This window comes from Sminthopsis crassicaudata, chromosome 6 (genome assembly GCF_048593235.1).
Source record: "Sminthopsis crassicaudata isolate SCR6 chromosome 6, ASM4859323v1, whole genome shotgun sequence".
NCBI lineage: Eukaryota > Metazoa > Chordata > Mammalia > Dasyuromorphia > Dasyuridae > Sminthopsis > Sminthopsis crassicaudata.
The window spans coordinates 145,519,809-145,533,267 of NC_133622.1; positions in this window are offsets into that span (position 1 = coordinate 145,519,809).

Genomic DNA, 13,459 nt, shown 5'->3' on the forward strand with positions numbered 1-13,459 from the left:
CTAATATATTTTCCTTTTAATAAATTAGCTAAGATCACAGCATTAACTTTTTTTTTAAAAAAATACATTTTGTTACTCTTTTAATTTTATACCAGCTAAATTTTCTTCCTTCATCTTCTAGAGAGCTATGCCATATCACATGTATTTTTCAAAGAAAAAAAAGTAGAAAAAATCATCAACATTATGAAAAATATATGAAGTCATTCAGTCTTCCGTATCCATGGACTTACTACTCTCCAAAGGAATAGGGTGAAAGTATCTTCTCACATTCTTTGTTAGTATCATACTTATTATTTTTAAAAATTTTGTTGTTGCTGGGGTTTTCTGGGTTACATTTCAAATATTGAACTATCTCCTTCATTCCCTATCCCACACTAAAGAAGGCCAATATTTGATAAACATAGAGATAGAAAGACAGATAGATAGATAAGATGGATGGATAGAGGTACACACATATATCCATATTTACACAGATATATATGTATGTATATGTGAATATATAATTAGATAGGCAATATACACTTGTCCCATTGACAACAAAGAGTTCCATGTGTCAGGATTTCCCAGGTTTCATTTTGAAAGTTCTCAAATTAGGTTCTAGGGGTAAAGGAGATGCTTTGATCACAAACATTTATTAAGAACCTTAGTTTCAGATGTTATGCTAAGTACTGGAAACAAAAAGAAAGGTAAAAGATATTCCCTGCCCTTGATGATCCCACAACCTAAAGGATCAGCTTTTCTCTGATGAGCAAATTCCTCAGTAATTTTTTCAAATAATTATCTTTGTTCTTGCCTCTTTCAATTAATAAACTTGTGCCAATTAGAAAGGACAACCTTATATTGAATAATTTCTCATTATATTAAACTTAAATTCATCTCATTAAAACTTGTATAAATTGTTTTATATTTGGGGGAAAATAGAAAAATTCAAATTTCCTTTCTCCATTGAAGGATTTGAAAGACTTGTAATCTTAGGGCCTTCTTGAGATTAAATATCCCTAGTTTCTTCAACCAAAACCGATATAAAGCTTGTATTCAAAACTCTTCACCATTCTAGTTGACCTCTCCTGGATGTTCTCCAGCTTATTAATTTATTTCCTCAACTGAAATGAGCAGTATTATGCCACCCAAGGTCTGTTGAGGATAGGAAACAATGTCATCTTGCTGTTCTCAGTAACTGCATTCAATATTATTAGCTATCTGGATTGTCAGTATCAAACTGTTGACACGTATTGAGTTTTTACTCCACGACAATTTTCAAATACTTTTCCCAAGTTCTTCTTCAGACTTTCATTTTTGACTTAATTATCTCCAATATCTAGTTCATGGGTAAGTGCTTACTAAATGTCTGTAATTGACTGAATAACAAATATCTGTTTAACTGTACCTCTTCATGCTGTATTTGTAAAAAAAGATTTCTTGAATTTCTTTTTTCTTGTTGTTATTAAGAATTACAATTATTTTTTTTCTTTTAGGTATTATAGGATAGAAAATAAAAATTAAATCTGCAGGACTAGTTTCAGAGAAATACATGTGACTTACTATAAATTCTTTCTTTACATTTCAAACAACTAAATATAATAAGAAAAGAAACTTTTCTAACATTCAAACACTTTCCCCCCCCAAATAGTTCACATTTATAAATGTACCTTGAGAGTCCTTACAAGGGATCATGAAATTCTGCAAATTTTTATTATTAATTTGTTTGAGAATCACTCTGTAACAAAATGAATCTGTGCTTAGCTATGTTTAAAAAAATATATCAGTACATTAAAATAAGTTTAAAGCCTTTTATTTTTTAATAAAATGTGATATATTAGAGACTGCTTTTAATTGGTAGTTAGTTTTCACCATTGTGCTAAGACCAGCGGTTTACATTTATTTGACACCATGAAAAATTAGTCTTGATTATTAATTTCATGGCTTTTGTGAGAACTTCTGCTTTGGGCAGAGGACTAGGAATAGGAGTCTTAGCTTTGCTGACAATTTGCAATAAAAAGTACAAGCAATGCCTGATCCTTCTTACACAATACAATAGAATGGATAATAGAGTATGATATTGGCTTTCCTGATTTATACATAGTAGTACTATGCACTTTAGGGAGATTTCCCCAAGTCTATAAGGAGATAGGCTTTAAAACCCATACATAATCTCAACAATCTCTATAGTTGACACAAAAATCCAATGTACTTAAGGGAGGAAGTCACAAGATTAAGAATTATAACCATCTAGAGCTAAATTCTGATCAGTTTTATAGATGTTCTTTCTTTTTCTATAAGCCCCTTTGCTTTAATATGCCAACCTTTAAGCTTAGGTAGCAAAAGCTGATAATATTTTTAAAACAGATGATTCTCATCACTAAAGATATATTCCTATTATGAAATGACCTCAGAAAGATGCAAAATTTACTTTCTTAATTAAATTCTTTACATTTTTCCTTTTTTGACATAAAGCTATCCAGAATTTCTCTCAGATGGTGTATGCATATCATCTAAATTATGACCTATTCTAGCACAACTACTTAATTTATTAAATTATTTATTTGTCATTTATTTATTATTTCAGGAAAATAAGTATTTGTTAGTTGGTGAACATTTGTTAAGTGTTTACCATGTGCCAGGCACTATACTATATGCTCTCATTTTATTTAAATACTACAATTATTTATTTACTACAATAAAACTTTGAAACACATTAGTAAGATTTTTTCATTTAGCTAGATATTACCCCTTTAAAATACTACTACCTTCTTGTTTTATGGTTATAACTTTTAAAGGCATATTAAAATGGCACTATGATCACAGAGACCATCATGTCCTTTATAGGACTTTTATAAGTGACAATTCTAAGACTATCCATGCTTATCTATCCTGTGTAATTTATGCTCTTACTTTACCATGAGTTCACTACAGTTGGTCCATCCAATGTGCTGCAAGCCTTCCTCTTTTTCTAAAATTTGCTGCATTCATTCTTGTCTTATAAAGTATATTGAACACAATTTCACCTTTGCTGGATGATTAAGAATAGCCATTTTGAACACCAGTTTTTGCAATGTATTGAATCATACAGGTATAGATGTGCTCAAATATAGATGAATTCTTACTACACTCTCCTAATGCTTGTAATTTATTATCTCCTTCAACACTATTAACTACCAGCATTATATTAGCTGTAGCTACTAATTTCTATCACTCTCAATGGGCTACAATTGATTGGTTCTTCATCAGTGAGAGAAGGAGAGCTCTTACTGATCATTATGCCTATAATAAGCCAGTCTTTTGTTTGAAGCCAGAAAAATCACGTATAAAAAAACAGAATCCATAAACCATCAGAGATGAAATGACCTTAGTGATAATTTAGTCAAATTTATAGAAAACTGAGGACTAGACAGATTCAGGTTCTATTTGATCAAGGTCAGATAGATAATAACTGGAGTCATAGATTCCTGATCCTAGCCCCAAAATCTCTCCAGTGCAAAGAGATCATAGAAAATTAGAAATGATGAAGGGAGTAATGTGATATGATCTAGCATCATGCAAACTCTTATCCAATGCCTTTTATCTAGTGGACATTTGGTAAATGTTTGTAGATTTGCATTTATTTGCTGAATTACTATGGTCTTTTCCATATTGTCTTAATATACTTTTCCTCCTATGATTCTGCTGTTCAGATTTACCATCAATGCTTTTTTATTATTATTATAGCTTTTTATTGACAAAACATATGCATGGGTAATTTTTCAACATTGACCCTTGCAAAAACTTCTGTTCAAGCTTTTCCCCACATTCCCTCCAAATCTCCCCTAGATGCCAGGTAGTCCCATACATGTTAAGCATGTCAAAGTATATGTTAAATACAATATATGTGCACATATTTATACAGTTATCTTGTTGCACAAGAAAAATCGGATTTAGAAAGAAGGTAAAAATAACCTGGGAAGAAAAACAAAAATGTAAGCAAACAACAACAAAAAGAGTGCAAATGCTATGTTGCGGTCCACACTCATTTCCCAGTGTTCTTTCACTGGGTATAGCTGGTTCTATTCATCACTGATCAACTGGAACTGATTTGGATCCTCGTATTACTGAAGATAGCCATTTCTATCAGAATTGATCCTCATATAGTAATGCTGTTGAAGTGTATAATGATCTCCTGGTTCTGCTCATTTCACTCAGCATCTGTTCGGTATTCATCCTGCTGGTCATTTCTTACAGAACAATAATATTGCATAACATTCATATACCACAATTTACCCAACCATTCTACAATTCATGGGCATCCATTCAATTTCCCATTTCTAGCCACTAAGAAAAGATCTATTTTTGCATATATAGGTCCTTTTCCCTTCTTTAATATTTCTTTGGGATATAAGCCCAATAGTAACACTGCTGGATCAAAGGGTATGCACAGTTTGATAACTTTTTGAGTATAGTTCCAAATTGCTCTTCATAATGGTTGGGTCTGTTTACAACTCCACCAACAATGCATCAGTGTCCCAGTTTTCCCATATCCCCTCCAGCATTTATCATTATCTTTTCCTGTCATCTTAGCCAATTTGACGGTGTGTAATAGTACCTCAGAGTTGTCTTAATTTGGATTTCTCTGATCAATAATGATCTGTAATACCCTTTCATATGAGTAGAAATAGGTTCAATTTCTTTATCCAAAAATTGTCTGTTCATAACTGTTGACCATTTATCAATTGGAGAATGGCTTGATTTACTACAAATTAGAATCAATTCTCTATATATTGTGGAGATGAAGCCTTTATCAGAACCTTTAGCTGTAAAAATGTTTTTCCAGTTTATTGCTTCCCTTCTAATCTTGTCCGCATTAGTTTTGTTTGTCCAAAAGCTTTTTAACTTGATATAATCAAAATTTTTTATTTTGTGATTAATAATATACTCTAGCTCTTGGTCACAAATTCCTTCCTCTTCCACAGGTCTGAGAGGTAAACTATCCTATTTTCTTCTAATTTATTTATAATCTCATTCTTTATGCCTAAATCATGAACCCATTTTGATCTAATATTGGTGTATGGTGTTAAGTGTGGGTCAATGCCTATTTTCTGCCATACTAATTTCCCATTTTCCCAGAAGTTTTTTGTCAAATAGTGAATTTTTATCCCAAAAGTTGGAGTCTTTGAGTTTGTCAAACTCTAGATTGCTATAGTTATTGACTATTCTTTCCTGTGAACCTAAACTATTCCACTGATTAACTAGTCTATTTCCTATATAATACCAAATGGTTTTGGTGACCACTGCTTTATAATATAGTTTTAGGTCACCTTTATTTGATTTTTTTTTCATTAGTTGCCTTGAAATTCTTGACCATTTGTTCTTCCATATGAATTTTGTTTTTATTTTTTCTAGGTCATTAAAATAATTTCTTGGGAGTCTGATTGGTATAGCACTAAATAAATAGATTAGTTTAGGTAGTATTGTCATCTTTATTATACTCCTTTGACCTATCTAGGAGCTCTTAATATTTTTCTAATTGTTTAGATTTGACTTTATGTGGAAAGTGTTTTGTGATTTTGCTTATATAGTTCCTGACTTTCCTTTGGCAGATAGATTCCAAAATATTTTATACTATTGACAGTTATATTGAATGGAATTTGTCTTTGTATCTCTTGATGTTGGATTTTGTTAGTGATGTATAAAAATGCCGAGGATTTATATGGATTTATTTTGTATCCTGCAACTTTGCTAAAGTTATGGATTATTTCTAATAGATTTTTAATAAAATATCTGGGGTTCTCTAAGTATACCATCATATCATCTGCAAAGAGTGATAATTTGGTTCCCTCCTTACCTACTTTAATTCCTTTAATTTCTTTTTCATAACTTACTGCTGAAGCTAATTTTTTCTAATACAATATTGAATAGTAATGGTGATAGTGGGCAGCCTTATTTCACTCTTGATTTTACTGGGAATGGTTCCAGTTTATCCCCATTACATATGATGCTTACTGATGGTTTAAATAGATGCTCCTGATTATTTTAAGGAAAAGTCCATTTATTCCTGTACTCTCAAGTGTTTTTAATAGGAATGGATGTTTGGATTTTATCAAATGCTTTTCTGCATCTATTGAGATAATCATAAGTTTTTTTGTTAATTTGGTTGTTGATATAGTCAATTAGGCTAATAGTTTTCCTAATATTTAACATGTCCTGCATTCCTGGTATAAATCATACTTGGTCATGGTGTTTTATCCTTGGGATGGTTTTCTGTAATCTTTTTGCTAACATTTTATTTTAGATTTTTGCATCAATATTTTGCTATTGCTATCAATTGGGAGATTGTTCTATAATTTTCTTTCTTTGTTTTGTCACACCTGGTTTAGGTATCAGTACCATGTCTGTGTCATAAAAGTAATTTGGTAGGATTCCTATTTTTTCAAATAGTTTATATAGCATTGGAGTTAATTGTTCTTTAAATGTTTGGTAGAATTCACATGTAAATCCATCTGGTCCTGGGGATTTTTTCTTAGGGAACTGATAATTATTATTCTGTTTCTTTTTTTCTAAAATGGGACTATTCAACCAATTTACTTCTTCTGTTAATCTGGGCAACTATATTTTTGACATCCATTTCATTTATCAGATTTATTGGCATAAATTTGGGCCAAGTAACTCCTAATTATTGCTCTAATTTCCTCTTCATTAGTGGTGAGTTCTCTCTTTTCATTTTTAAGACTAACAATTTGATTTTTGGTACATATATGTTTAGTATTAATATTGCTTCATTATCTAGCTATCCTTTAGCAAGATATAGTGCCCTTCCTTATCTCTTTTAATCAGATCAATTTTTGCTTTTGCTTTATCTGAAATCAGAATGCTTACCCCTGCTTTTTTGGCTTCACCTGAAGCATAGTAGATTTAGTTCCAGCCTTTGACCTTTACTCTGCATGTATCGCCCTGCTTCAAGTGTGTTTTCTATAATATGTTGATATTGTAGGATTCTGGCTTTTAATCCAGTATGCCATCCACTTCTGTTTTATGGGGGAGTTTACCCCTTTCACATTTATGTTTAAAATGACTAATTCTGTATTTCCTTCCATCTTGTTAATCCCAGATTATGCTTTTCTCTTTCCTGCCCCCCTTATCCCACTCCCCAGAATTAAACTTATGAGCACCACTTGCTTCTCGAAGTCCTCCCTCTTTAGGATCCCTCTCCCGCCCCCGAGTCTTTCCTCTTTTCTTAAACCTTTCCCTTATGGTTTCTGTATTCCCTTCTCCCACTTTTCAATGAGGTGGGGGAAGTTTTTCTGTAAACCAAATATGTCTAATATTTTCTCTTAGAGCCACTTCTCATGAGAGTAAGATTCACACTATGCTCATCCCCCTCCCTTCTTTCCCTCAGATATCATAGGTTTCTTTTGCCTCTTTGTGATATGCAATACCTCCACCTTTCCCTTTTCTGGTACAATTTTCTTTTCCACCTCCAGATCCTTTTTTATAACAGTAAAACTAAATTATACATGTACTCTTTATATACATAACAGAAATACAGTTCTCAAGAGTTCTTTGTACCTTTTTATGCTTATCTTTGGAAGTCAAAATTTTTGTTTAGTTCTGGTTTTTTCATTAGAAATAAATGGAATTCCCCTATTTCATTGAATATCTATCTTTTTTTCCCTGAAAGAAAATGCTCATTTCAGCTGGGTAAGTTATTCTTGGATGCATACTAAATTCTTTGCCTTTTGGAATATCAGATTCCAGGCCCTTTGATCCTTTAATGTGGACACTAAATCCTGAGTAATCCTTTTTGTGGTTCCTCTGTATTCGAATTGGTTTTTTTCTGGCTACGTGTAGTTTGTTTTTTCCCCTTAGTCTGATAGTTCTGGAATTTAGCCACAATATTTCTTGGAGTTTTAATTTTGGGATCTCTTTCAGTAGTTGATAGATGAATTCTTTCAATGTCTATTTTACCTTCTGTTTCTATAACATCTGGGCAGTTCTCTTTGATGATTTCATGAAAAATAATGTCTAGGCTCTTTTTTTTCATCATGATTTTCAGGGAGTCCAATAATCTTTAGATTATCTCTCTCAAGTATATTTTCCAGGTCTGTTGTTTTTCCAAGTAGATACTTAATTTTTTTTTCTATTTTTAATTTTTTTTTTTTTTTGGTTTTGCTTAACTGATTTTTGGTGTCTCAAGTCGTTCATTTCCATTTGTTCAATTCTGATTTTTTAATGAATTATGTTCTTCATTTACTTTATTTCTTTTTCTAATTATTCAATTGAGTTTTTAAATGAATTTTGTTCTATAATTTTTTTTCCATTTTGCCAATTTTATTTTTTACAGAGCTATTTTCTTTTTCCAATTCACTAATTCTGTTTTTCAGGGAGTTGATTTCTTTTCCCCCCTCTATCTTTTAATGAGTTACATATCTTATTCAGTCAGACCTTCTTACAAAGTTTCTCTTTCCTTTTCCAATTTTTCTTCTAGCTCTCTTTTAAGAGCCTTTTAAATGTCTTCTATGAGAGCCTTATGTGGTGGGTTCCAGATCATATCCACCTTTGGATCTAGAGACAAACTGTTTGTAGTCTCCTCTTTCAGTACAGAAGCTATCTATAAATAGAGCCTGCTTTGCCTTTTTACTCATTTTAACAAAACAAACAAACAAACAAAAAAAGTTGCAGTCTGCTTTGGGGCAATGTGGGATTACTGAGCTTCCTCAACAGACAACAGGAAGTAGCAGTGAAGCAACAGTGCAACAGCAATGACTGTGCTGGCATTAGTAGTTGCACTGAGATCATGTTGAGTCCCTCCCAGTGTTGCATAGGTGTGGTTAGGTCCAGAGGGACTCTAGCTTTTCGGCGTTATGGTCTTTACCTTTCTGTTTATAGATTCTCTGCTGATCTACTGGCTTACTGCCAAGGCAAAGTAGCCCAGATTGTGGTAAAGTTCTCCCTGAAGATTTTCTGCAGGTGAAGACCATCCCTCACCCCTCTCAGTCTGCTCAGTGTGAGCTGTTTCTGTAATCTCTGTGCATATCTGCCTGAGTATGCGCCTGGCCTAGCACTGGTCTGCCCACATGCACTAGTAAAAACAAACCTTTTTGGCGAATTTCAAGATTATCTTCTGTTGGTAATGTGTTGTACTTCCAATATTTGTGGATTTTGACAGTCAAGAACTGAATTTTCTAAAAATGGATTGAGGTTAAAGGAGAGCTCAGAAAGACATGTGTGCCCTTGCCTATCATCTTGGCTCTTCCCAGTCCCATCAACATTTATAACCACATCAGAGGATTAGTCTTAGAAGGGTCCCAAAAGCCATCCAAACCAAACCTTCTTTTAAATTTGACATCTAATTAAATGAATTGGATTCTAAGAGGAAGAGGTAAGATTCATATCCACATTCTCTAACTCCACTACAAATAACTATCTTGGTGGTAAATAGTCTGTTAAGAGTTTGGAATGGAAAGGAATATACCTTAGAAATAATCTATTTCTGTTACACCCCTATGGACTAGTCTAACCTGGTAGCTCCCCTTAGAGCTACTCTTAATGCCTGTCCGTCAACCGCTAGGCCACACTTACCCGTCTTCAGGCACCAACCCAGAGCCCATAGAGACAGACCACCGGGATGTAGGGGTGAAGCAAAAGAGAGCTTTATTCTGAGATAGCACATATTTATACCCCACTGATGATATGGGGAAGGGGGAGGTCCTCTAGGAACCTGGCATAATGGGATTGGCCCAAGAAGAAGGAGGGAGAAGTGCTAGGCTTTGAGAGCACTAAGGAGGGAGGCGTGGTACCTGGAATCAGACACCGCCTCATGGGGCTGTGCCCCACCTCTATGTAGGACTCGTCTGCGCCTCAGAACCTCTCATCCCTCAGGTCCTCCCACATGCCTTGAACTGCATTCCTTGCTTCTAGAGGCTTTTTAACCCTTACATATCCCCCTTTTTTATTAATAGGACCAAATGTTCTCATGTTGACAAATGAGAAGCTCTTCCATAAGCACCTCTAAAGAATTTTTAAGAGAATATATTTCCTATATCCTAGCAAAGCAGGCAAAAACAAAAGAAGCAACAATACAAAAATGGCTACATAGAGCCCATGGGATACAATAGAAGGGGTTGGAAAGGGAAGTATGTTGGATCCAATCACTAAGTTGGTCCAGCAAGGGTAGTCATCTCTCTCTGCTATGGTGCTGTTTTGGGCGTCTCCTGGGTCATCTCCTTCTCTTCTTCTTCAGCCCCTGTTTTAATAGGGGCAACTCTCCTTGTCTTTCTTTCTGGAATCCAGCAGCCTTCCCCATCGGATCTGCAAGACATAAATATCCCGGCCCTCTCCAAAGTACTAAGGATGGACCTTGTCAATGTCCTTCCTCATCCTTCCAGAGGACCTTTTGAATGTTCTCTAGCGCTTGAAGTGCAGTTTTCATGGAGCTTAGTTTTCTGTCCTGTCTATAAGATTGTGCCAAATGTATCATTCCTGGAGAGAGGCCAGTATCCCTATCCAGGCACAAAAAATTGTAATTATATAAAGTCTTATCCATGTCCACCTGTGTGGGCCATCGGGGGTTCTGTCTATTTACTCCCCCTTTCTGTTTAACAAGGGTGGCCTTCAGAGTATGATGGGCCTGTTCCACCAGGGCCTGACCCTGTGGATTATAGGAAATCCCTGTAACATGCTCAATGGTGAATGTGGTGAGAAAGATGGCCATCTGCTTAGAGGTATAAGCTGGTCCATTGTTGGTCTTTATGGTATTAGGAACTCTGTGAGAGGAGAAACAACTATACAAATGTTTAATGACTGAAGGAGTGTTCTCACAGGAGGCCACTGTGGCCCAAAGGAATTGATAATAAGTGTCAATACAGACGTGGATGGTCACACAATCCACATGTGTCACATCCATTTGCCACAAATCATTGGGGAATAAACTCCTGGGATTAACTCTTTTACTAGGTGGAGGAGGGAGAAACTGAGCACACTGCTTCCCTATCTGTTGGGCTTGTTCCCAGGTGAGGCCATAAAGGCTATGTAGAGAATTAGCAGGTAAGTGGAGAAAATCATGGGCACATTCAGGAGGTGTGGTGACCATGAGAAGGGAACATTGTAAAGCATGGTCCACCACCTCATTGCCAACAAATATGTCTCCTGCACAGCATTGGTGAGAATATACATGCAGGACATAAATGGGATGTTTCCTAGTCTGTAAAATCAGCTGCAATTCATCAAGAAGGTCAGCAATTGAAGAATTCTGAGGCTGTAGGACTGTATCTTCAATGCGTCTGAGCCCTTGGACAGCATATAAGCTGTCTGATATGATGTTAATGGGCTCTGGATATCTCTTACATCCTTTCAAGATGTCATATAAAGGCTGCATCAAAGAAATAGGAATAAGGACATGAGCCATTAACCATTGAATTTGTCCAACTAATTTCTGAATTAGGTTTAGAGTATTCACCTTGTCTAATTGTAAGTTAGGTATCTGATTAGTAATTGTAGAAGTTCCCATGTGGAGTCCCGGGTAAATGATGGGATACTTATGTGGGATCTTTTCTGGAGCTATCACCAGTCCATATGGAGCAAGAATGCTCATGGTCTCTTTAAGCAGGGCAGAGAGATCTTTCTCGCTGTTCATTGATAACAGTATATCATCCATATAAGGCAGTAGCATGGCATGAAGCCATGCCTTCCAAATTGGCCCTAGCACTTGCACTATGTACACCTGACACAAAGTGGAGCTACAATGAATCCTTTGGGGGAGAACTTTCCATTGGTAGTGCAAATCAGGTCCTATATTGTTTATAGAGGCAATGGTAAAAGCAAATCTTTTCTTATCCTCTGGGTCCAGAGGGATGGAGAAGAAACTATCTTGTATGTCTATTACTGTAACTAGCCAGCCAGTGGGTACTAGATTAGGAGATGGCATGCCAGTCTGTAGGGCTCCCTTAGGTTCAATAGTAGCATTAAAGGCCCTAAGGTCCACTAGCATTCTGAATTTTCCAGATTTTCTCTTTTTAATAAATACAAGGCTATTCCATGGGCTGGACATTGATCCTATATGTCCAGCCTCCAACTGTTGTTTTATAATTTCATATAAGGTTCGGGTTTTATAAACAGAGAAAGGCCATTGAGGTACCCAAACCAGGATGTTAGATTTCTATGTTAATGGTGTGGGCATGATATGAAACACCACCAAACACTCAATGACCCTGATTAAAAATCCTGTGGAGGTTGTATATAGATTGAGGCCCCACTAGCCTTCAATATGTCCCTGACCCATAGATTGTATCTGAAACTTGCAACCACCAGGGGTTGGAATATCCCCTGTTTGCCAGGACAGGTCTTCTGCTGCAATCTCTCTAGATATAGCAGCTGAGAGGGCATCCATTTGAAAGGCACTGGAGCCCACATTCTCCCATCTCTTTATCATCTCTTCCAGGCCAGCCTCCCCATCTATAGTAGGCATGGCCCTCTGGCAGTTAGTATTAGCATTCTTCATTGCCAATTTCTGCATAAGAAGGCTGGAGCCTTCTCCTCTGCCCACAGACCTCTCAACAGCCACCTGTAGGTGAGCCATAAAATCAGGAAAAGTTTCATCCTCATTTCTTTTATATTTTCCAGCTTTCTGTATTATTTGTCCTGAACTTGTCTGGGAATCTGCAAAGCCTTCACAAGCGGGCGCAGAGGAAGAGGACAGGAGACATATCTCCTCAGGGAGGGCGGGGGATAAGGGGGAAGGCCATGCCTCGGAGATGGAGGTGACCTTCCCTCTGTTCCCTTTCTCCTCCCTCATCTTATCACCCTCCTTTACTTCAAAGTCATATGTCTCTCTGCTTATTTTCTCATTACTCATCTTATCCCTGCCCCCTCCTGTTCCTTCATATCCACTTCCTGCTTCTTCCTTACTACCTCTTCCTTCTTTCACGTCACATCCACCTCCTTCATCTTCCTGTTTATTTCCTGATTCTTTTCCATAGTTAACTTCCACAGGCTCCATTTTATGGGCACGGCTGGTCCCAGTGAGTGCCAGTTTACGACCCTCATTTGTTTTATGACTCTCCATTTTCACTTCTTTATCTACTTTTAATGGATTACGGCTTGCACCTCTTAAAGTGCCCCCAATCACTTGATGCCATTCCGGGATGGCTCCCGGAGTTTCCTTATCATAGGAAGCCATCTGACTACCTACTACCTCCCACTTTTTAAAATCCATTTCCATTTCTACTTGCTTTACTATTCTAGAAGCTTCTTTCCCTGGTACCTTCTGGTCTGGGACCATCACAATAACCTGTCCATTTTCCTAACTTTCTACTCACTTTAGAGCAGAGTTCTGTCTCTCTTCCCACCTGTAGGCCTGCTACAAGGTGAGGTCCTAGCCAAAATTGTCCCTGTTGGACGCCACTTGTTACACCCCTATGGACTACTCTAACCTGGTAGCTCCCCTTAGAGCTACTCTTAATGCCTGTCCATCGACGGCACGGCTAGGCCACAC